Genomic DNA, 26,021 nt, shown 5'->3' with positions numbered 1-26,021 from the left:
ACACTCTTCGGATTGGGGTCGCAGAACAGTAGCACGTGAATGATTTGTCCCCAGCAGAGCCACCGTAGCTTGCTTCTAGGCGCGTGCGCGGCCTGTGCGGCGAGTACGCGGCAAGTGGTAGCGCCCCCGCGCCGGGGTCCCGGGGTGGGTTGGCGGTGTCCGGCTACAGTTCAGAGACGCGGCAGGCGCTCAGTTGCCACACTCGCCGAGTGAGAGGATTTAGGGATGTCGGGGCCTGTACGTTTCCCTCGCTAATAAGTATTGCTGTAGTCAACTTTGCGGAGGGCGGAACGGAGCCCAGCCCGCGTGGCGGCCGCATCCGCCCTCGCCCGCGGCTCCCGCCAGCCGGCTCGCCTGGGCCCGCCTCGCAGGTCCGCCTCTAGGAGCGACGTTGCACCGCCTCGGGGACCCACAGCCCTTAGGGAGTGTGCACGGGCCCCTGTTACGCCCTCGTGCGCAGCCCTGGAGCGGGCTCGAGGCGGTGAGACCCCGACAGGCCTGCAGGCCGGGTCGGCCCGAAGGGGTAGAACTTGCTTCTGAGTGCTGTGAACTCAGCCGGAAGAGCCAACCCCACGAGGCACCAGGGTCTCCAGTTCTCGCGTGTTTTAAGTGCGTCCTTCTCCCCTTTCCTCTGGGTGCCCCACATATCACCAATGGCCACCACCTCTGCGTCTCCCCTCTAGGAGAGTGTGCTTGGGACCCGAAGGATTCCAAGCCAAGGTATGGAAAGGCTGGAATCTAGGTTTTCTTGTTTGTTTTTTTTTCTTTGTTTTTCCTTTTTATTGTGTTGTCATGTCCTTAGAGCTCGAAGTCTTCTGAGGGCTCCTAAAATCTTCATTGGTGTTTCAGCGATTTCCATTCTCATGCTTTCAACGTCTTAGGTACAAGAAGGCCTTATGTTTTAAAAGTTTCTGGCATGTTGGGTGTAAAGGGCTTGTTTTGGTTGAACTTTGAAAAGAAGAAAGTCGGAAAGCAGTGGTGGGTTAGTAAGGGAAAATTTCCCCCCTTGCTGGTATAGACTGTGTTTTTCCCAATTTCTGTATTGAAACCTAGTCCCTAGAGTGAGTGAGTGGAAATAGAACCTTTGGGAGGTGATTAGGCCATGAGGGTGGGGTCCTGGTGAATGGGATTAGTGCCTTCATAGAAGACCCTAGAGAGCTCCCTTGGCCCTTCTGCTGTATGTGAGGACAGAGCAGACCTCACATATGAGAGAGTGCAGTCTGTGAACCAGAAAGCAGGCTTTCATCAGACACTCAATCTGTTGGCACCTTAATCTTGACCTTCTCCGCCTGGAGAACTTAGAAAAATAAGTTTTCTCTGTAAGCCATCCAGCCTATGGTGTTTTTGTTACAGCAGCTGAAACTCAGTAAGTTACTGTTGATCTATAAGCAGAGGCAGCCTGAGGTGGTAAAAGGAGTGAAGAACCTGAAGCATTCATTCTGGCCCCTTCCTTTCTCACTTATCTCTGACCACAGACAAGTACTTCACTGCTGAGGACCTTCTTTTAAAAAATCTCATAAGGGTGCCTGGGTGGCTCAGTGGGTTAAGCATCCAACTCAGGTCCTGATCTCAGGGTTCATGGGTTCAAGCCCCACATCAGGCTTTCTGCTGTCAGTGCAGAGACTGCTTTGGATCCTCTGCTCTCTCTGTCTCTCTGCCCTTCCTCTTGTTCTCTCTCTCAAAAAATAAATAAGCATTTTAAAATATTAAAAAAAAAAATCTCATGACAGGTGAGGCTTTGGTAGGGGGAGGAGGTAGAGCTGGCTTAACCAGACTTTGTCGAAAACAGAAAACCAGTGGAACCAAAGATTACAGACAGGAGTGGGGACTGTAGCAAAACAGAACAAAAAGGGAGGGGAGAGGAGTGTCAGAAGAATGCATGAATGACTCATTCCTGTGGCCCAGCTCTCTGGAAGTCCCCTGGGTTCCTGACCTTTTTATGAAGCCTGTATCTGCAGGCCGTCACTGACTCTGTGAGCCCCCACAGCCTTCTAAGAACTATCCTACTCAGCAAGTTAGCCAGCGGCCGTTTCTGTTTTCATGAAGAACCACTTAACTGCGCTACGGGCTTCTCACAGGGTCTCCAAAGCTGCGGTCAAACCTTTATGCATTTCAGCAAAGGACATCATCTAAATAATGACCTTAACTAGAATCGTGGCTTCATTTCTTGCACTTGGGGATTGGCTAGAATCCCAGAATAACCATTTATTTAATGGCTATGTGATTCTGGGGGAAATTATACAAGTTCTCCGAAATTCGTTTTGCCCTTGTAGATAGATACAAAACTGGTATAGTAACACCTATTTTGCTTGGCTTGTTAGGAAGATAGCACAGTGTCTGGGAGTACTGTAGGCACTTAATAAATGTTGTTACTACTACTGATTCTTGATGCAGGCACCCCAAACAGTCTTCTTACTAGTCCCTCTGCCTCAGTTTGGGCCTTAAGTATCCTCTGATCTGGACAATTACAGTAACTTTGATGACTGACCAGTGCCTGTAGAATGAAAGTGCAGACTCTCAAACAGGGCATTTCAAGATCCTTAACAGCCTAGATGCAAACTACTTTCCCAGAATGCTCTCATTTAACATGAATTTAACAAACCTATAAGTGCCTAGTAGAGGCCAGGCACTAATAGAACTTACATCCTAATAGGGGAAACTGTCAATAAAACCAGTATAATTACAGATGGTGACTGCAGTTTCAATGAGGCATGGGAAATTGCTCTCCTCTCTTTTGTGCTGCTGCCCCTCCCACCATGAAAACAGAGCGTGTTCCAGGAATCCCTTGTTTCTTCCCTCTGAGTCTCAGAATGAGAAGCATGGCTTGCAGACCCGAACCTGCGTTGCAGTCTGGAGCCAAACTGGGCTGAACTCAACCAAAGTTAGCGAAGCCCAGCTCAGTCACAGACGTGTGTGAGCCATAAATATTTATTGTGAATCACTGCGAGCTTGGGTTTGTTATTGTAGTCAAACTGAAATAATACAGAGAGAACCAAGAGCCCTTGCTTGTGGACTCAATGTGTGGGTAAGGAAAGAAGTCAAGGCTTCTGTTCTGAGCAATAGAATGGAGAAAGGCATCACTTACCAAGGAATTACCACAGTAGGTAGAGGAGATGGGTGGGGATGGGTGGGGGCAGGCATTTGGGTAGGAGAGTCAGGTTCAGTTTTGGACGTCTGTAGCCTGGGTAGGCTAACGGCTGCTGGACAAATAGCTTTAAAATAGGAATGGCTGAACACAATAGATTTTTCTTTTCTTGTTCACAAAGCAGTTCAATGCGGGTATTCAGAGAGTAATGTTTTATGCATTTATTCATGAATCTAAGCCCTTTCTATCTTGTGATCTGCTAGGCTCTATGCCTTCATCTAGCATCATGGGAAGCCAGGAAATGCTTAGTTGGGTGCATAAGATGGGGATTTATGGAACAATTAGCCAGTCTCTCTAACTGCATTTTATCCTGAGATGCCTCTTAGATATTCAGAAGATAAAGAGTTGCTAGAAGAGTTTAGCTGTCAGGTCTGAGCTTTTGGAAATCAAAGATCTATGCATGGGTTTTATAGTCACATGTAGAGAGAATAGAATGAAGTTCAGGACAGATCAGAGGTCCCTACTATTGGGTTTTTCAACATTTAGAGGTTGGTAAAGGAGGAACAGCAAATAATATATCTAATGGCTTCCTCTTCTGTTCATATTCCTCACGCACCACACTGGCTCTCATTTCACCGTCCTCCAGATTTACCCAAAAATCATGCCCCGCCCTTGACAGATGATCACTGGTCCCCCCTCTTCCATTTCTGCCATATTTTATATCCATAAAAATCCCAAAGAACAATCTAGCCAGACTTGTTCATGGCTAGAATGAGTGTGCTCAGGAATGTTTGGCTCTTCATTAATGGTAGCTAGTAAGGATTCTCGGGCTACCCTACATTCCTTAAATTCTCTTGTAGTTAGGTGTGGCTATCTCTAGGTGACAGTTCTCCCTCGAGGAATGTTTTAGGTGAGTTCTCTCAAGCTGGTGGTGAGCAGGTGGAGGCCAGAGTAACCTCGCGGGCCAGAGCTGTCAGCCTGGGTCCCTGCATGACCACGCAGAAGAGAGCTTCTCACCGTCGGGGAATCGCTTCCCCCAAACGTCGCGTGAACGTAAAGGTTTACTTTGCTTGAGCCGTTTCATTTGGTGTCGTATTTATGATAGCAGTTTAGACTATTCTAAATACATAGAAATTAGAACCAGGAGTGGAGGGCTGCCATAATAAAGATCCAAAATAATGTATCATCAACTTGGTATCTGGGCACCAGCCAGTGAGGTGGATCCTTGTCATGCTGGGGAAATAGAGTTGGTAAAACACTGCCTGAGAGAGCCAGGAAGGCAGATACAGATTCCTCTTGAGCCTATAATAATGGGAATGGAAGTTGGAAAGAACCAGAATTTTAGGGTGAGTTAGCAGCACGTTGCTGCTTTTAGCAAGGTACAGGTCCAAACCCTTTGGAGCCAGATGCTGTTGAGAATTCAAAAGTTTTCTAAATTTAGGAAGTTAAGAGGGCAGATATTATAGAGTGTAGCACAAAACTCCCCAGCAGAGTCTGGGATAGCACCCCATAATCAAGCATATTCTTATTTCTGCAGTGAGATGCATGATTATTCACACGAGCAAGGATAAATAGAGATTAAAAATAACCCACACCAATATAGGTCGAGTTTTACTGCCATGGAGTTACAGGAATGAGCTACAGTAAAACTTATTTTTCAGAGCTTTTTGGGTTTCACATTTGTGGAAAAGGGGTTGTAGATCTGAATTCTTTTTTTAAATGTTTATTTTTGAGAGGGAGAGAGAGAGAGTGTGTGAGCAGGGGAGGAGCAGAGAAAGACGGGGGCAGATCCTGAAGCAGGCTCCAGGCTCTGAGCTGTCAGCACAGAGCCCCATGTGGGGCTTGAACTCACGAGCTGTGAGATCATGACCTGAGCCGAAGTCAGATACTTAACCGACTGAGCCACCCAACCTCCCCTGTGGACCTGAATTATGAGATGTGTCCAGGCAGGAGCTGACTCATTTTCAAGCAGAAAAGGACCAGGTGGGGTAGGAAAAGTCCAGAATTGGAGGCATCTCTGGATTATACCTCAAACTGCAAGAGACAAAACTGTCCTTCCTCAAAGGCCACCCCGTTAAAGCTTTTCAGTCCGAAGGAACCCAGCTCTGAGGGAAAGATCAGAATACGGGTATCACCTTCCTCCTATGTTTGTTTCAGATGGTCTTGAAGTAGCCTCCATAAATTAGAAAAAAAAAAAAAAAAAAAAAAAAAGTCTATGAGTAGCTGCAAATCTGTATTTCTCTCTCTCTTTTTTAAGTTTATCAATTTATTTTGAGAGAGAAGTGGAGGGAGGGAGGGAGAGTCAGAGAGAAAGGGAGAGCGAGAATCCCAAGCAGGCTCCATACTGTCAGTGCAGAGCCTGACGTGGGGCTCAAACCCACAAACCGTGAGATCATGACCTGAGCCGAAGTCAGACACTTAACTGACTGAGCCTCCCAGGTGCCCCTGTGTTTATCTCTTTATATAAAATTTTGTTAATACAAAGGGGTTTCTCCTATACTCACAGTAGTTAGCTTTAAAAAAAAACAACAATATAAAGTCTTCATAAACCTTTTCATATCAGCACTTAGAGCACTAGCTCATTCTCTTTAAAGGTGGCATTTTACTTCAGAGGATGGATGTACCTATACTTTGTTTAGCCAGTTCCTCGTGTAGTTGGTTCCATTTTTTTCTCTCTCATTATTATGAAAAAGGCTGCAGTCAACATCCTACAAGAGTTGAAGAGACACCTGGCGACTTTTGCCAGTATATTCTTAGGGTAAATTCTTAGTGTTGGGATGGTTGGGTTAATAGGTCTGTACATTTTATTTATTTAAAAAAATTAAAAAAAAATATTTATTTTGCGAGAGAGAGAGAGTGCGAGCACGGGAGGGGCAGAGAGAGAGAGAGAGAGAGAGAGAGTGAGAGAGAGAGAGAAAATCCCAAGCAGGCTCTGTGCTGACAGCACAGAGTGATGTGGGGCTCGAACCCATGAATCGAGAGACCAGGACCTGGGCTGAAATCAAGAGTCAGACACTTAACAGACTGAGCCACCCGGGCGCCCCAGGTCGGTACATTTTAAATATCGAAATCAATTGCCAAATTTTCTTGCAGAAAGAATTCATGAATTTGCACTTTGAGTCCACGACAGCAGGCGAGAATGCGCATGCTCAACCAGACAGGTGCGGTGTGGGGCAGTGGTGTGGAGAGTGTCCCAGCCTCTGTGGCTCCGATCTGCAGCCCTGCCTTCCGTTCTCATGGGAGAAGCACTGCATCGCTTTGTCTTGGTTCTCATTTTTCTTACTTTGGTGCAAGCCTGGGAAGGATTACCCATCCACCTTTTTATTTTCTTTAAGCTGCCGGCATATCTTTTCCTTATTCTTCTATTTTGCACTTGTTGTTTGAAATTATTTTGTCAGCCCCAGTGAATTTTAGGCCGTATTGATTGATCGAAGAGAAATTTCATAAATGTATAATTTTGTGTGGTTACATTTATCAGACTTCTGCCTTACAGCCCCTTGGCTTTGCTTTCCTTCTGGGAAAAGCCTTTTCCACTCCAAGATCGAATATATAAATTATTCACGCTTTATTCACAAATTATGTGGATATATTTTATTCAGAATCTTTGATCCATCTGTAATTAATGTTGGTATAAACAATAAATTATAAGCCAAGCCTCATATTTTTTTTAACAGTTCTTCAATTTCCCCAACACTATTTTATTTATGCCACTGACTAGATTACCTGTAAATCCACTAATCAGAAACGACACCTTTAGTATGAACTAAAATGCATGCATATTTAGGTCTGTTTCTGGATTCTTTATTCTGTTCCACTGAGGTCTTTTTCTTCTCTAGTAATAATCAATTTTTTAAACGTTTATTTTTGAGAGAGAGGAGGGGGAGGGACAGAGAGAGAGGGAGACAGAGGATCCGAAGTGACCTCTGGGCTGAGAGCAGAGAGTCCTCTGCTGGGCTTGAACCCACAAAGCATGAGATCATGACCTGAGCTGAAATCAAGAGTTGGACGCTTAACTGACTGAGCCATCCAGGTGCCCCACCAGTAATAAACAATTTTAATCACGGCAGCACTCTCTGGGTTTTTAAAAAAGTCATCTCTTTGGCGCCCTCAACAAGGTCTGTAGAATTGGGGATGGGGAATTGGCTGGCAAGACTGGTGGTGCCCATGCCAAAGAATTAGCCAGTCAGGACAGCTAGGGTTGAGGATTCGACCTTTGTGGTTGGTGTGTTTGGTGAGACCAGGGCCAATGGCTCAGCCAACGTGGCTGGGGCTGCCAGGGCCACGGCCCAAGGAGACTGTGCGAGTGGTCAGGAGATTGGTTACCACTGGGGAATTGGCCAAAAAAGTAAAGATTGAGAACGGTGGAATCCAGTTTCTCACGATCTGAAAAGGAAATTACAAAACATGGAAAAGCAGAGGCTGGAGAAAACCCTGTGGTGATGGTTTGGAGTTGGAAATGTTTGTGAACCCACGGTTGTCAGTATGTGTAGATAGACTGACATAAACACAGATTTATAGGCAAAGTGTATGTGTGTTCACGTATTTTTAGTTCTGTCTCCTGTGAGGGTGTAGAAGCAATAATATCCCAGTAGCAATGAGCATAACCAGTGCCCAGATCTTGGTTTCTATTTTCTTTAATGTTTATTTATTTATTTTGAGAGAGGGGTTATGGGTGGGGGAGTGGCAGAGAGAGAGAGAGAGAGAGAGAGAGAGAGAGAATATCCCAAGCAGGCTCCACGCTGTCAGTGCAGAACCGAATGTGGGGCTCAAACTCACAAACCTGGAGATCATGACCTGAGCTGAAATCAAGAGTGGGATACTTAACTGACTGAGCCACCCAGGTGCCCCCCAGATCTTGGTTTCTAAATACCATTTTCCACTAAAAGGAACCAGGGATCTTTGGGTAAATGGCTGATTCCAGATATGGAAAAAACAAGTAAAGTTTGAGCCTCAAAGATATATTTGTGCCAGAAAGTAAAAATTGTTCAAAGAGTAATACGGGGTATGTCATAAGGACGTAAGAATCAGCTTAAGGGAGCTTCCACTGGCTAAGTCTGGGAAAATTCGAGCAACAAACATATAGTAATAGTAACAAATATAATCCGCTCAATAAAGTAGAAACCCATGAGTCCATACTGAATCAGTCAATCAATAAGAAGGGAAAACTGCACAGTATGATACTAATTAATAAGTGCAGAGGGAATGATGGAACTAGAAGCATTTTGCAATCATTATAGTAATAATTGATTCAGGTCAGATTCATTAATGGATGCTAAATCCAGTGGGTGAATGTTTGACGAGGGACCGAATATTTGCCTAATTTCAGAGTTGTCTCCACACAGACGATGCGTTAAATGTTTATTAATTAATGGCAAATACTTCCCAGTTAATTTTACCATAGAGAATTCTGACAGACACTATCTTATAAATGTTAAAATACCACCAGTATTGGGATAAATAGACAGTGTGGACTTCCTGATAGGCTGCCGTTAGAAGAACATAGCATCCCTTTTGGGGTATTTCTACCAAGAATATATAGTTTGCATGTAATTAGAAGGCAATATCAGATAAATCCAAACTGTGGGACTATCTTACTCAGCTAGGCTGCCATAACAAAATACCATAGACTGAGTGGCTGAAGCAACAGGCACTTATTTCACGGTTCTGGAGGCTGAGATCACAGTGAAGGCTTCCTGACTCGTAGACGCCCATCTTGTCACTTTGTCCTCACGTGACAGAGAGACAGAGATAGAGACAGAGATCGAGACAGAGACAGGCAGAAGGAGAGAGGGATTTCCCCCTCTTCTGAAGGTACTAATCCCGTAATGAGGTCCCCCCCTCATGACCTCTTCTAAACCTAATTACCTCCCAAAAGCCCCATCTCCCAATACCATCACAGTGTGGGTTAGGGTTTCGACATACATATTTAGGAAGGACACAGACATCCGATCTGTTAACAGGGATTTTCTACAAAGTAACTGGCCTGTTCTCATTAAAAATGGTCAAGGCCATAAAAGATAAGGAAACACTGAGGAACTAGAGGCTAAAGACACATGACAACTAAGTATTAGGTGTGATCCTGAATGAGATCCTAGACCTATAGTAGATACTATTAGGATGATTGACAAAATTTGAGTGGGATCTGTGCATTAGATCGAATCAGGCGAGCTCTGTTTCTAGAGGCACTTTCCTGTTAGCCTGGACCAAAGCCAACGGCCGAGCCTGTGGTAGATGGCTTATGGAGGGCCCACCTGGCTGACCCCTGAGGGTGGGCTGCAGGAGCCTCGAGTGATGCCCAGCTGGCAGCCAGCAAGAAAACAGGGACCTTGGTCCTGCAATGGAAAGGAGCTGAATTCTGCCCCAACCTGGATGAACTTGGAAGAGGACCCCAAGCTCCAGATGGGTCTGCAGCCTGGTCAACACCTTGCTTTAGCCTCGTGGGAAAAGAAATTTCCATTGTTTAAGCCACCGGGCTGTGATGTTCTGTTATGGCAGCTCGAGCAGATTAATACAGTGGTGTACCCAGTGACGGGATGACTGGTCAGTCTTCTCTAAATAGTTCAAGTGCGATCAAAGTGTGAGAATCTAGTTTTCAGTGACTGTATAGACAGGGGCCTGGCTTCAGAAGGAAGGAGGGACTGGGTGGAGTAGGGAAAAAAAAAATTTTTTTTAACATATCCAAAGAATGAGTCACTCCAAACAACTCAGTTTTCTGAAAAGCTGAATGCATAAAAGCACTTAATATCCTTTAAAAAAATTAGTTTGAATGGGCAGTTATTTTTACAGTCTTTGTTTTCTTTTTACTTTTAAGCTTTCGTAAACAGAGTCAATGCACATTATTAAAGTCCAATGGGGGGAGGGGAGAGAGGAATGGAGAAAGGATTATCATGAAAGTGCTGATTCACCTATGAGGTTGTCTCCTGCCTCAACTCATCCGGTCCCCAGATACAACTTTAAACCTTTCTATTTTTTTCCCCTGTGGTGGTATCTCCATATTTCCCAACAAGAACCTTACACCATTTTTTTTTAATGTTTATTTATTTTTGAGACAGAGAGAGACAGAGCATGAATGGGGGAGGGGCAGAGAGAGAGGGAGACACAGAATCGGAAGCAGGCTCCAGGCTCTGAGCCATCAGCACAGAGCCTGACGCAGGGCTCGAACTCACGAACCGCGAGATCGTGACCTGAGCCGAAGTCGGACGCTCAACCCACTGAGCCACCCAGGCGCCTCCCTTACACCATTTTTTAACTGTATCCACTTTACGCCTTGCCATCCTAGTAGGAGAGGAGTTAGTTCACCTCCATCACCTTTAAAATGTGTTCACCACTTACCCACCTTCCAAAATGGCTCGAACTCCCGTCTCATTTCCTCCACTGTAATCGGGCGTCTTTAAGCGAAACATTGAAATCTCAACCTCTTGGTGCACAAACAAGAGACAGTGTTTAATTTCCCATAGTGAGCCTTGGTGCCTCTACTGCCTTCTGCCCCTCTTTACCCCATTTTCATCCCCCCGCTTTTTTTTTTTTTTAACGTTTATTTATTTTTGAGACAGAGAGAGAGAGAGAGCATGAATGGGGGAGGGGCAGAGAGAGAGGGAGACACAAAATCGGAAGCAGGCTCCAGGCTCTGAGCCATCAGCCCAGAGCCCCACGCGGGGCTCGAACTCACGGACCGCGAGATCGTGACTTGAGCTGAAGTTGGACGCCCAACCAACTGAGCCACCCAGGCACCCCCATCCCCCCGCTTTTGACAGCTATAGATTTATTTGACAAAATCCAGATGAATAACATTTTTACTTTGTTTTGAAACTACGGTTTTCCCATAATTTGTCTATAGTTCAGTTCTACAAGTCGAAGGTCAATAACTGGTGTTAAAATTATGATGGTGTAAATCCTGTTTATGACAAAAGCAAATATTGTGTTGGGCTTCTTTATAATTTGTTTTGAAACTCTGGTTTTCCCATAATTTTTTTTTACAACTTAAAAAAAAGATTTTTATTAACGTTTATTCATTTTTGAGAGAGCGTGAGCAGGGAAGGGGGAGAGAGAGACACACACAGAATCCGAAGCATGCTCCAGGCTCCGAGCTGTCAGCACGGAGCCCGATGTGGGGCTCGAACTCACAAACCGCGAGATCATGACCTGAGCCAAAGTTGGACGCTCAACCAACTGAGCCACCCAGGCGCCCCTCCCATAATTTATCTGTTGTTCAGTTCTACAAGTCGAAAGTCAGTAACTGGTGTTAATATTATGATGGTGTAAATTCTGTTTATGACAGAAGCAAATACTGTGTTGGGCTTCCTCTCTTTATTTCACGTCATGACCTCTCTACCTCTTAACGATAATGGTGTTAAACTGGAATAAAATGAACGTGTGTTAGCGTTCCTTCGTAAGTCAGCATCATAATTGTGAACCCAGGGGCGCCTGGGTGGCTCAGTCGGCTGAGTGTCCGACTTCGGCTCAGGGCATGATCTCACGGTTTGTGAGTTCAAACCCCGTGTCGGGCTCTATGCTGACAGCTCAGAGCTTGGAGCCTGCTTTGGATTCCGTGTCTCCCTCTCTCTCTGCCCCTCCCCTGCTCACACTCTACCTCTGTCTCAAAAATGAATACACATTAAAAAAATTAAAAAATAATTGTGAACCCCAAATACTTTGCTTGCCATAATCTAGTGATGTCTTTCTTCCAGTATAAATAATAACTACTATTTATTGAGTACCTACTATCAGGCATTCTGATGTGCAATATTCTTGTTTTATCTTAATAACAATCCTGTATTACTCCTATTTTTACAGATGAGAAAACACAAGATAAGTAGCTGGGAGGACTGAATTTGAATGACTGACACCAGGTTGGGTTGACCAACTCATCCCTGTTTGCCTGGGACTTTCCAGTGTTAGCATTCAAAATGCTGTGCCTTGGGGATCGCCTCGGGCTCAGGGCACCTGGGATCATTGGACATCCTACAAGTCCAGACACTCTTTCTCATTCTTCTTTTGAAATTATTCACCACCACCACCACCACCACAACAATATTAGTACTCAGTCATTTCCATGGCTTGGGGTTCACGGCTCTTCTGCTAATGGCTTGTCTGATCTGGGAGTTGTTACCAAAGCCTGGATTGATGTCAAGACTGGAAGCATCTGCAGGGCTGCATGCCACTTATTTTTCAACATATTGAAAGATGTTCTTCTCTGTCAGGCTCTATTAGGATGGTAATTTTTCTGTATGGAGCCTGCTTTAGGGGCTCCCTTTGCTGGTTCCCCCTCACGTTCATACCTCTACTACAGGAGCGCCTCAGAATTCACGCCTCGAACTGCTTTTCTGTCTGCACGCTTGTATGGTGTCTCATCTACTCCCATGACTTTAAATCTCGTCCATTTGAGCCTATGAATCCTAAATATACGTTGTCAGTTGGGTTCTCCCCTGAACTCCTGACACAGATGACCTACTGGACATCTCTTCTTCAAGATGGAATAGTCACCTTAAAGTTAAAACATCTCTAAGTGACGGGCGCCTGGGTGGCTCAGTCAGAATCAAGTGTCTGACTCTCGATTTCAGGTCATGATCTCACGGTCTGTGAGTTCGAGTCCTGCATTGGGCTCTGCACTGGCAGCGGGGAGCCTGCTTGGGATCTTCTCTCTTCCTCTTTTCCTGCCCCTCCCCTCCTCGTGCTCTCTCTCTCTCTCTCCCTCTCTCTCTCTCTCAAAAAATAAAGAAACTTAAAAAAAAAAATCTCTAAGTGGATTCCTCACATTCCCTGGAAAATTTGCTTCTCTCACGGTCTTGCGCATTCCCAAATCCTTCCAGTTGTTCAGGCCAACTTTAGAGCATCATTGACTCTTCTTTTCAACTCTCACACTGTGTAAAATCTAGCAAATGCTCCAAAATGCACCCAGAATCTGACTACTTCTCACTACCTTTGCACTAAGAGCACTCTGGTCCAAGCCATGTCCAACGTCATTTAGGGCAATAATAGCCTCTGAACTGGTCACCTTAATCCCACTCCTGCCCATCTGTCTTACCTAGTCTCAGTAAAAGTCCAGAGTAATCATTTTCTTATTTTTATTTTTTATATTATTTTATTTTTTAAAGTTTTATTTATTTATTATTTTTTTAATGTTTACTTTTGAGAGTGAGAGAGAGACAGAGACAGAGCATGAGCAGGGGAGGGGCAGAGAGAGAGAGAGGGAGACACAATCTAAAGCAGGCTCCAGGCTCTGTGCTGTCAGCACAGAGCCCAACGCAGGGCTTGAACTCCTGAACTGTGAGATCATGACCTGAGCTGAAGTCGGATGCTTAACCAACTGAACCACCCAGCTGCCCCCAAAGGTTTTATTTATTTAAGTCCTCTCTATACCCCACTTGGGGCTCGAACTCACAACCCTGAGATCAAGAGTCGCATGCTCCAACCAGGCCCCAGCCGGGCACCCCCAGAGTAATCCTTTTAAAACACGTGTTGTGTCACCCCCTGCCCAAAGCTCACAGATTGCTCTCTGTCTCACCGAGAGGGCGAGCCCAGCACTCAGGATGGTCTTGTGTTATGTGGTGCATCAGCCTGTCACTGTCCTGACTCCCATCTCCAGTCACCTGGCGTCCTTGCTCCTTGAAAACTCCAGGTATGGTGTTTGCCATTCTCTTTGCATGGACAGGTACTCCCCAGATTATCTGGAAGCAGGCCTAGCTACATACACTGCAGTGCCCCGTACAAAATGCAAATGTGGGGCTTCTTGTTCAAACTTCATTAAGATTTTCACGACTGTGACAGCAGAGCCCAAGCCCAGGCATAGGGCCCTTCTGGGCAGAGTCTGGAAGTTTCCCTCCTTCAACAGCTTCAGGACTTTGTTCAAAAACCATCATCATCATCATCTTTTTTTTTAAAGCTATTTTTTTTTAATGTTTATTTATTTTGAGAGAGAGCAAGCCCAAGGAGGGGAGGGGCAGAGAGAGAGGGAGAGAAGAATCCTAAGCAGGCTCCACGCTGTCAGCGCAAAGCCCGATGTGGGGTTTGATCCCATGCACCATGAAATCATGACCTGAGTTGAAGTCAAGAGTCAGATGCTTGACCGACTGAGCCACCCAGATGCTCCCAAAACTCATCTTCTTATTGAAGCCTCTTGCCCTGATAACCTTGTTTAAAACCTTAATACCTACCTCTGCACCTAAAACTCCTTATATACCCTCCATGATGTCCTCTTCCTCTTGGGTGTTTCTTACCCTCTAACACACTATAGTTTACTCACTTTTTTTGCATTTTTTTCTGACCTCTCCCTGGATTAGAATAGATGAGACCTGGGGTTTTGTCTTGGTCAAAGCTGTTTCCCCTGCACCTAGAACAGCGCCTGAAAGAAAGAAAGAATGGGGGCGCCTGGGTGACTCAGTCAGTTAAGCCTCTGACTCTTGATTTCAGCTCAGGTCATGATCTCAACAGATTGTGAGATTGAGCCCTGCATCAGGGTCTGGGCTCACATCGCAGACCCTGCGTGGGATTCTCCCTCTCTCTCTGCCCCTCCCCCCACTCACGTACTCTCCCTCTCAAAATAAGTAAATTAAGAAAAAAAAAAAAAAAGAATGAATGAATGAATACGTTGATTTTGCAGTCCTCTGGTAGAAAAAGCCAAGCTTTGAAATCCGTCCTTTAGAGGGAAAATTCCGTGGACTTGCAATATTTGTATAAAAATAACACAAGTCGCTTCCATTTACTTCCTTTTTTTTACCCCAGGACATGCTGGGACCACAGAACAGCTGGGCCATCTTGCCTTCTAGAATTCAGGCTCTCCACACAAGCTTTGTCCTAAGCACTTCTGCCTCTCCTTTTAAGGTTCTAAAGTTGCCATTGTTTTGAATCCTTCGCTCTTTTTCCCTTTGAAAAGTAGTGTTATTGATAATATTATGGTTTGGAATTCACAAGTTAATGAAAGTGAAAAGCCTTCTGTCCTTGTTCGTCCAGTCACCTTGTCCGATCCCTTCTTTGGAAAAAACCAATTATCTTTCAAGCCCCCTGTGAATCCTCCCAGAGATATTCTATGCAGACACTGTACTAATAAATGCTAGTGTGATGTGTAGGTATGCTGCCTTCATTTTTCATGAAGTGGTTCGAGAATAGCGTATGAGAACGGGGCCATTTCTGCCTGTCTCCATTTTGATTGAGGCTCCAAGACTCTGGTTTTAAATACACCACGTTTCTCAGCAAGATGGCAGGGGGCCTTTGCAGTCCTTGGAAAAGAGTCCTGAAAACTGGTTTTGCAAACTTGGAACCTTCACCATTTAGGCTATAAGAGAATCTGGAAAGGTCAAGGTGGAGTCGAGATTGATTAAGAGCTTTTGCCTTGGACTTTGAGTCCCAGGTGAGTCACGCCTATTCCCGCAGGGAAGCACGTTTTTCCCTGAAGGTGGTTCTTCAATGGAGGGGAGTGGCTTCCACACACAGGGGGCGATGGCCATGTCTGGAGACATTTGGAGTTGTCCTGACTGGAGAGAGGCTACAGGTATCCATTGGAGAGAGGCCAGAGATGATGCTAAATATCCTGCAGGGCACAGGACAGTCCCCACAAGGAACACCAAGTACACAGCCTCAAATGTCACTGGTGTCGAGGTTGAGGAACACTGGCCCAAGGAGAGGGGCTGCTTTGGGACCACTTGAGCAGTGGGGAGATGTCTCTTGCAGTTGGAGAACACAGGGAACCGCTGTTTGGCCCACATGCGGAGGCGCTGAGGCTGCCTTTGCTGTGTTCCTGGTGCAGAGGTGAAGTGAGGCTGCTGAGTGGAGAGGGCAGCCTGTGCTCCCGGCACGTTTGGTAAGAGGGAGCGTCAGGGGTTCTTGTGGAACGAGATAAGGACTGTGATGGCAGAGCAGGACCGCTACATGGAGGGAAGAGTGAGCTCAGCCGGGGCTATGGAGGGAGGAAGCCGTCATAAGTACTAACCTGTGCCAAGGGAGCCACGGGGGAGATACATCCAGTTAGGATGGGGAGAGGGGAGATGTGGTGTGTGGTTGTCTTTGAAACACCTCCCAAAGTGCTTCAGGAGAGAACGCGTTTGGCTCAAACCCCTGGAAAGCCCAGCAAGCGTCACATAAAAGTTTGGCTGTCACTGCGATGGCACACAGAAAATAAAATGCAGAGCTCACAAGAAAGACCCTATTTGATTTGGCCCCTGCTGACCTCCCTAATTTCATTTTCTCTTATTATTTTGAGCCGCGGTGGACTTCAGGCCTTTCCTCAAACACACTGGGCCTGCTCTGACCTCAGGGCCTTTAGGCTTGCTTTCCTTACCACATAGCATGCTCCCTGCCCCCCCCCCCCCCCATTTCTGCATCATTGTTTCCTCTCTTTGAGTCTCTGTGCACAAGTCCCCATCTCAGAGAGGCCTTTCTTGAACAGTCTACGTGAAACAGGCAAATCTCTGGCTAATGTCTCCTGTGTTTGCTTAATTCTTAATCCCTAACCTTTTATGATAACGTATCCACTTACTGTGTCTCTTCTCCATTATGATGTAATAGCCCAACAGGAAGACACTTGATCTGTATGTTCCCAGGGTCTAGGGCCATCTCAGCGTTTGGTAGGTGTCCAATAGGTATTTAGCTAGTAAGTGAATGAATGAATATTTGAGCAATGCTGTTGTGGTTTGCTGAGCTATTCGATTTGGCTTCTGATCTGTGAGTGAGTGGAGTCTCAGCCCTGCCCGAAGACAGGCTCTGGGCCTGCCCCCTCTCTGACTCGTTCTCTGCTGTCAAATTCCCTGGCCCCGGAGCAAAAGACAGCCATGCAGGGGAATAGAAAGACCAGGCCACCCACTTCACACAGCTTTTCAGATAAAAAGCTAGTTAGGACCCTAGCTGTAGTCACCCGTCCCTGTTTAAAGACCCAAGTGAAAAGTTGTGAATGAAAAGGGAGTAATGACCACCTGTGTCCTTTTATTATTTTTTTTAAGTCAAGTATGTCTGTTTTATTTATATTTTAATTCGATACAGGCATATTTTAAAATAAAAAATATTGTTGCTCTTTTGGGAAACAAATGAGGGGCACAATGGAGTAAGATTGTCCCCAATTCTGTTACCAACCATTATTATTTTAATATTTGTGGTACACTATTGCCATCTTTCTTATCCTATGAATATAGAAGAAAATATATTTTTAAATGATATATTAAGCAATTTATCAAAATGGCATATACTCCCAAGTAATGTCATGTCATATTTTATGGATGTATATAGTAATGTTGTATGATGGCAACCCCTGTTAATTGTCTTCTAATTCCCTCCCCAGTCCCAACAAACAAAACCTGCACACACGAATCCTAAATATTATCTGTGGGTCTATCCACTTATCTATCACTGCATCTGCGTATCTATGAGTTAATATATCTGTTATTTATTACCTTTGTATGTTTTATGTTTTTATCATTCTATGTTATCCTTGTATCGATGTACTCGTCTTTCTGTCTATCATCTATCTATGTATGGGTCTTTCTCTATGCATTTATCTCCCTAGGTATCCATGTAGGTATCTGGGTATCAAAGAATCTATCTATCTTTCTGTTTATGCGTCTATCATATATCAGTGCTTTTATGAATCAACCAGTTATCTATATATTTATCAATCTGTTATCTATCTTTGTATCACTATATATGATATATGATAGTGATATATGATATATATAGTGATATATGATATCACTATATCATACCTGTTTATTTATACATAAACGTGTATATATATATGTATGTGCATATCCGTTATCTATTGCTTATCTCTGTGCCATTCTTTCAGTTTTATTTACAGGACTTTCTTTCTGCCATGCATGCTTTGGCACCTTGCTTCTTTCACTTAGTGCATCTTAGAGATCTTCTGCGTGAGCACTTCAAGAGCTATCTTCGTCTCTTCTTTGATGATGCCATTGTATTCATCATAAGGATGTTCCAATAATACATTTAGAATTTCTTTTATCCTTATTTTATTGTGCTACACACACACACACACACACACACACACACACACACACACACACGACTTAGATCCTGCCCAGGTCAAAAAATAGAACATTGCTACCACCCAAACGCCCCCAGTAGACTTCTACTCAATTACAGCCTTATCCTTACCTAGTAGAAGTCACTCTATCTTGATTATTGTGATAATAATTTTCTTGCATTTAAAAAAAAATTTACCGTTACGGATGCATTTCCATAGAAGGTGGTTTACTTTTCTGTTTATGAGCTTTAGTTGGATGGAACCATACTTCATGAGTTTTGTTGTTTCTTGCTTCTTTTGCTCAATGTTATATTTATGAGATTGACGCATGTTGTGGCAGGTAGCTGAATGTATTCATTTTCATTATTCTATAGTAGAATTCCATTGTGTAACTTAATCCCACTTAAAAATAAACCAATTCTAATGATGGTGGACATTTGGATTGTTTCTGCTTTTGGGCCTATTGTGGAAAATGCTTTTATGAACATGTTTATTGAAATATTTTGATGCTCATGTGTACCAATTTTTAAAGATACATCTCTAGGACTTGAATTTCTGGGTCAGGGGTGCATCAACTTCACTAGGTAGTACCAGACTGTTTCTAAACATTAGCACCCATTCTCCCCACACCCCCAAGAAGAGGACACTTCCCATTTGCATAACAACCTTGCCAACATTTGGCATCGTCAGACATTTAATTATTCTTACAAGTTTCTTGCTGATGGACAGTCTAGTCTCTCTCTCTCTTTTTCTCCCCCTTAAAATTTTTCTTTTCTTCTTCTTCTTCTCCTCCTCCTTCTTCTTCTTCCTCCTCCTCCTCCTCCTCTTCCTCTCCTTCTCCTTTTTTTTTTTTTTTTGCTATTACAAACAGTATAAGGAACCCAACCTCATAGACTCTCCTGGCAAGCTTTTGTAAATATGCCTAGAGTATATCTCTTTCTTGGTGGAAATGCTAAGTCAAGGTGCTGTAAATATTGATAGCTATGGTCAAATATTCCTCCCCATGTTTATATCCCTCACTTTATGGTCCCACAATAGGACACGAGAGCCTAGTTCCCCCACATCTTCAACAACATTGGCTGTCCTTAAATATTAAGTGTCTGCCAATTTTACAGCTATTTCGTTTTGTGTTGATTTGCACCTGTCTAGTTATTAGTAAGTTTTAATATCTATTCATTTGGATTTCATGGCTGAAACTCCTTTTCTTAAAAAACTGCCAGTTCTTATCTTTTGCCCATTTTCATACTGTTTTGTCATTTTTGTCTTACCAGCTCATACATACTTTTTATCAGTTGAGGACATAAGCCCTTTGCTGCCAGATATTGTTGTAGCTGTCTTTTCTTGTTTAACACTGGTCTTTGGACTTTGTTCGGGCTACTTTTAGTCCATAAAAAAAATTGTGTATTTAAATTTAACCAATTGTTTACCTTATGGCCTCTCTGTTTTTATATCCTTCTTAGGAAGACCTTTTCGAACGTGCACTCGTGCTTTCTTTTTGAAATTTTGTGGTTTATTTCATGTTCAGCTCCTTGACACATGCTACATCTTTGATAATTTGGATTTAAATCTTTGAGGCGCCAGAAAGGGAAGGATGCGGCAGGAATCCAGCTTTTCCTTGCTAACAATTTGTCAGCGGATCCGTGTTTTTCCCCCTCCTTGTTTAAAATGTCACCTTTACCAGAAACTAAAATGCCATATGTATTTGGGTCTATTTTTGGATTCTCTATTTTGTTTCACGGATGTCTGTTTTTTTCCCCCCAGCATGAAAACAGTTTTACATTTTGCTCACTGCCTGAGTTTTACTAAGCAGAAGCATTCTTTTTCCTCAACCAAAGAGTCAAAGCTAAACTCAGGCACAAAGCATACAGGCAGTGGAGTGCATCCGAGCAGGGCTGTGTGGAAGGAAAGTAAATGTGTGGCCACTGGCAAAGGGTAGTGGGTTGTAGGTGCCAGGCGTACAAAGATGTAATGTTCTTGTAGATTCTTGATTGGGAAGGAATGCTCTGTGCACACATAAAACTGCACGTTAGGCAAATAATGAATAATTGGCCCAGTATCTTGGGGCAAAGTCTGATTTCATTTGAAAGAAGTCGTGTACCTAGTGACTCGCTGATTAATTATTCTTAATTTAAGTGGTTAACAGTGCAACCAAGCTGCAGGCATCTGGTTTCCCGTGGCTGCGGGAAGGAGGTGAGCAGTGACCTGCTTCACAGAAATGGGAACTGATGTCGTGAATCTGGCTGCCTTCCACCTTGGAGAAATGGCTCTGTTTTCTGGAAAGAACAAGGCCTTTAAATAACCCAATATGCTTTAATTTTACTATTTTGGATGGGTAGCTCTCTCACAGGCACGGCAGCCATCCTTCTCTTATGTGTAAAATGTTCATGACCGTAGTTCAGGCACAGTTGTTAAATAAATGAGGTAGTACAGGCAAGCCACAGTCCTGGGGCCACCTGATCCTTCTGGCCTGTCTCGGAGCAGCCACTCTTGGACTCTTTTTATATTTGATTTTTCTGATGGTTGCCTCCTTACCTCTGTGTATTATATGTGTGCTGCTCCTTGATACATCAATTTTAATTATTATTATTTTTTATATTTTTTAAGAGAGGGAAAGGGGCAGAGGGCAAGGAAGAGAATCTTTTTTTTTTTCTTCCAATATTTGTTTGTTTATTTATTTATTTATTTAGAGACAGAGAGTGTGAGCAGGGGAGAGGCAGAGAGAGAGGGAGAGAGAGAATCCCAAGCAGACTATGTACTAGTGGAACCCCAATGCGGGCTCTATCCCATGAACCATGAGACCATGACCTGAGCTGAAATCAAGAGCTGGAGGTTTAACTGACTGAGCCACCCAGGTGCCCCGAGAGAGAGAATCTTAAGCAGGCTCCACGCTCAGTACTGAGACCAATGTGGGGGTTCAATCTCACAAACCGTGAGATCATGACCTGAGCTGAAATCAAGAGTCAGATGCTTAACCGACTGAGCAATCCAGGCGCCCCTGGACATTGCTTCTTGACTGTATGACAGTTGACCTTCATCACCCTGAACTCAGGCCCTCTCCACACTGTACAGTTAAATAACCTTCCTCCTCCTTCCATGAAGAAGCCTGTGTGCTGTGTGCTCCGACCCTCTTTGCTGGGATGCCTCGTGCCCTTTGTTACATGCCCCTCTTCGGAATCCTGGCTTTCCATGACATTCTTTCCCAGGGCTTAGCCTTGATGGGCCTAGGGCATTCATGGGAGTTCAGCCATGGTCCGTTTGCAAGCCCTCTGGGCCTCTCCCCTACCTTGCCGAGTGGTCCACGGCTCTGGGGCCTGACCTGCTCCGACTTCTGTCTCTCCCTCATTGCTGGTCCCTTCATCAGTGACCCTCTTTTCACAGCAGCCACTTACTCAGGCTCTGGGCCAGAGATGTTCTCCTAACCTTTGTCCCCAAGGCTCTGTGGTTGGCCTTAATAAGATCCATTTTGAACATGCCCAGGCCCTTCCGGTGCCCACAGCCTGGGGAGTGATCTCATCCCAGGAGGTGTCTGCTCTGCCCACTTAGCACCATGCCCAGGTGTGTGAGATGTGAGCTGCTGGAGCAGCACCCCAGGTGACCCTGGTGACACCGGACCATCCATCAGTCTTGTGGGCACACCTGTGAGAGGGAGGGAGGTGGATCGCTGTGGGAAAACAGACTGATGGGCGGATTATTGACCGATTATACTAAGCTGCAGCTTAGCGGTGCGGGGTCCTAAGTTAGAAGTAGGAGGGGCACCAGGCAGGGTTTTCAAGGGGAGCTCCCAGGGCACACCTCCTTTCTAGGGGCCAGCATGCGGGCTCTGAAGGCCATGGTGAGCCACTCCCAGAGATATGGATGGATCAGAAGAAGGTGATGCTGTCCCAGGGCCAAGGGGAGCCCACGCGGTCCCCCAAGAGACTTACGGTTCAGGAGGGAAGAGAGACTCATAAATAGGTAATGACAACACAGGTAGTAAATGTTCCGGAACGATGCCTTGAGAGTGTAGGCATGGGACTCAAGGCACCCTGCCAGCTCTCTCTCCCCACTTTCTCATCCCTCAGGTGTTGAAAGCCCACGGGTTGCAAAACCAGTTTTCAGGAACCTCTTTTCTGGGCCAGCATCGAGATGTGGGAGTGGTTGGTGACATCTATTGCCTCTGGGAGGACCTGGTGGCTGGAAGGCAGGGGTGCAAGGAGAGGCTTTCTACCTGTGAAGGTTTTGAACTGGAAGCTTCTATTGCTTACCCATAAGTGTAAATTTACTTAAAAATACAGCCACAAATTACCAAAAACCCCTTTGAAAGTGCCAGGTAGGGGACCTCAAAAGGGGAGGCAGGGTTGCATAAAGGAGGAGCTGAGTGAATCGATTCAGGGTCTGGACACGTTGCAAGATTATCAGGGAGACCAGTACCTGCAGGCACATGCACGTCCTGGGGCGAAAACCAAACCAGATTGCAGAAACTTGTGCTGTTTTCACATAGATGTGGCAAGTCCCTGGGATTGGCCTTTAAAACCGGAAGCTCTTCTCACCCAGCGACGGGTCCTAAAGTTGGTGTCATAACTAAATTTTCCACGCCAACGTAGACAGGATGGGAAGGGTCTGATTGGCTGTTTCCCAAGACATGTGGTCTGCAGCATTGCAGGTCCACACTGCTCTGAAGGCCGTCGGGGCTCGGGTATCTGCTGATCTCAACGTAGCAATCGTATACTTGATCGAGACTAATGAAACCCAATCTGTGAAAACAGCTGGGGTTATACATCCAATCTTTTTGGACCACTTTCTCATGAGAACAAATAGATTTTACATTGCAACTCAATATACATGTTCATACACAGATATGAAATAAATTTTCATAAAATCATACTTCATTTAATTATGTTGGATGGACTAAATTTTCTGTTCTATTCTTTCCTATTGATATTTTTATGTTTTGTTTTGTTTACTTTTTTTATTTTAGAAAGAGAGAGAGCATGAGTGGGAGAGAGGGGCAGGTAGAGAGAGAGAGAATATTAAGCAGGCTCTACATTCAGCATGATCCTGACACAGAGCTCGATCCCATGACCTTGGGATCATGACTGAGTCAAAATCAAGAGTCAGATGCTCAAGTGACTGAGCCACCCAGGTGCCCCTCCTGTTTGATATTTTTAAAAGCTGGTCACAGCCCCCTAAACTGACTTCATGGTCCATTCCGAAAAGTTTGGAAAATCCTGAGCTGTACTGATTCATGATATAAGAGATATTTTCTGTTAGGTCACTGTCAACAAAAGTTTGAAAAACACATCACTAAGTCATGTCCCTAATATTTAAATTTGATCTTGTCAAGATCTCTTCCATTTTGTTTGTTTGTTTGCATTCAAGGGACTCAGTCTTAGGGCACCTGGGTGGCTCAGTAGGTTGAGCATCTGACTTTGGCTCAGGTCATGATCTCATGGTTTGTGGGTTCGAGCCCCGCATCAGGCTCTGTGCTGACAGCTCGGAGCCTGGAGCCTGCTTCGGATTCTGTGTCTCCCTCTGTCTCTGCCCCTCCTCTTCTCACGCTCTGTCTCTCTCTCTCCAAAATAAATAAACATTAAAAAATTTTTTTAGTAAAAAATAAAGGGACTCGGTCTTAGAAATATTACAAAAAATGCAGACTCTTCCAGTGCTTTATAAAAATTTGTTTCATCCTGAGTTTTATGGATACTACAACTTTGCTTTTTTAGAAAAAGTTTTATGACCCATGTGTGCATCCCTGAACACTAGAGTTTAGTTGTTTCAGTTTAAAAAATGATGTCTTTTAAATCTGTTTTAATCTATAACTTTTCCCCCACCTTTTTCTCCCACCTTGCATTTTATTTATTGAATAAACTGGGTTGCTTGACTGATAGAGATTCTTATAGTCTAGATTTTGCTCCTTCCATCCCATGGTACACTTTAGCATACTCTCTGTCATCTGTCTTTCCTGTAAATTGGTAGTTAGATTCAGAGTTTTGATCGGGTTCAGGTTTTATTATTATTATCTTTTTGGTTAGAGCACTTTGTAGATGCTATACTGTTCTTCCATCAGCCAGCACATAAAATGTTTACTGTTTGTGTGCATGTGTGAAGTGCGTGCGTGTGTGTGCATATGTGTACATGTGTGTACATGTGTAGGTCTGTGCATGTGTACGTGTGTAGGGGTGTGTGTGTGTGTGTGTGTGTGAGGTTAACTACCACCGATGCTCAGTGTACGTCAGGAGTCACAAAAGGTTATTCTAATCTAATCACTCCTTCACTTATTAGTTCAAATACATCTATTAAAAGAACTTCCTTCTACTATTTGGTTACCTAATAATTCAGTTCACATAGGAAAGGCAGAACAAACATCCGGTTCTTTCCCTTTATTAACCATTTCTCAATAATATGTTGCTCCCTTATCATCCATCAAAGATGATCAAATAAGAGAATTTTTATTTATTTATTTTTAAAGTTTATCCATTTATTTTGAGAGAGAGAGAGAGTGAGCAGAGGAGGGGTAGAGAGAGAGGAGAGAGAGAGAATCCTGAACAGCCTCTGTGCTGTCACCACAGGGCCGGGCACAGGGCTCGATCTCACAAACCGTGAGATCATGACCTGAGCTGAAATCAAGAGTCAGATGCTTAACCTATGGAGCCACCCAGGCGCTCCATCACATAGGGTTTTTTAAAAAGTAATTTAAACCCATGGATCTAAACATATCTGATGCATTTCAGTTGATTGCAATTATTTTTTTTTCTTGATGCACCAATTATTCCTTCTTTACCAATGAGTGGCTCCTGAATCGTGTTTACACCACTCTAATGGGCATTCATAGCTTCCTTCTTTTCTTCTTTTTTTTAACTTTTTAAAAGTTTTGTATTTTTTGGAGAGACAGAGACAGAGCACGAGCTGGGGAGGGGCAGAGAGAGAGGGAGACACAGAATCAGAAGCAGGCTCTAGGTTCTGAGCTGTCAGCACAGAGCCTGATGCGGGTCTCAAACCCACGAACATGACATTTTGACCTGAGCGGAAGTGGGATGCTCAACAGACTGAGCCACCCAGGTGCCCCTATAACTTTCTCATTTTCTTTTTTCTTTTTTAAACTTTTTAAATGTTTATTTTTGAGAGAGAGAAAGAAAGAGACCCAGAATCCAAAGCAGGCTCAAGGCTCTGAGCCATCAGCACAGACCCTGATGCAGGGCCTGAACTCAGGAACCGAGGGATCGTGGCTAGAGCCGAAGTTGGACACCCAACCGACTGAGCCCCCCCAGGCACCCTGTAACTTCCTCATTTTCTATGAGGTGTTCCAGACTCATCTTTATCTTTCCTGCCTCAGACCTGGAATCAGCCATTTTTTCCAGAAGCCATGGTTTTTTTTGTTGTTGTTGTTTTGTTTTGTTTTTTGTTTTTTTTTTTTTAGTGGTAAATATATTTCAGGACCACAATATTGGCACTAGGAATGTTCACTGATACTGAGTTGACTATTTTCATTGTGGACTTTTCAGTGGACAGAGCAAGGGAATATTTTAGATAAAATAGCTCACAAGTTAATACTGACACTTCTCTATTTCTTTTTTTTAAGGTTTATTTATTTTGAGACAGGGAGAGCACACCAGCAGGGGAGAGGCAGAGAGAGAGGGAGAGACAGAATCCCAAGCAGGCTCTGCACTATCACCGCAGAGCCCGACACAGGGCTCGAACTTACAAACCGAACTGCGAGATCATGACCTGAGCTGAAATCCAGAGTCAGAAGCTTAACCGGCTGAGCCACTCAGGTGCCCTGATACTTCTCTATTTCAAACTCAGCATCACAGCGTTTTAACTTTGTCTTTTATATTTGTGTCACCTTTCTTTGTGACCAAGAACCTCGGTTCTCAAGAATGGGGGTGGGGGTGGGGGATAATAGGATCATGTGACGTAATCCCTCATTTGTCTTTCATATGCTTCATACACAACAGTCTCGCTGTCAGTAAAGTTCTATCAAATATTTCA

General features: G+C 44.3%; 1 long non-coding RNA gene across 1 annotated transcript; it reads left to right on the top strand.

The window, feature by feature from the left end:
• The first annotated feature begins 112 nt into the window (after window positions 1-112).
• LOC109276628 (uncharacterized) lies at window positions 113-26,021 on the top strand. The gene is made up of 2 exons (XR_008424538.1): window positions 113-720; window positions 25,612-26,021. It is a non-coding gene; the product is annotated as an uncharacterized LOC109276628 (long non-coding RNA).

Source organism: Panthera pardus, unplaced genomic scaffold (assembly GCF_024362965.1).
Source record: "Panthera pardus isolate Hobbes unplaced genomic scaffold, ASM2436296v1 HiC_scaffold_21, whole genome shotgun sequence".
Classification (NCBI taxonomy): domain Eukaryota; kingdom Metazoa; phylum Chordata; class Mammalia; order Carnivora; family Felidae; genus Panthera; species Panthera pardus.
This window is presented reverse-complemented; position numbering and strand designations above follow the sequence as displayed.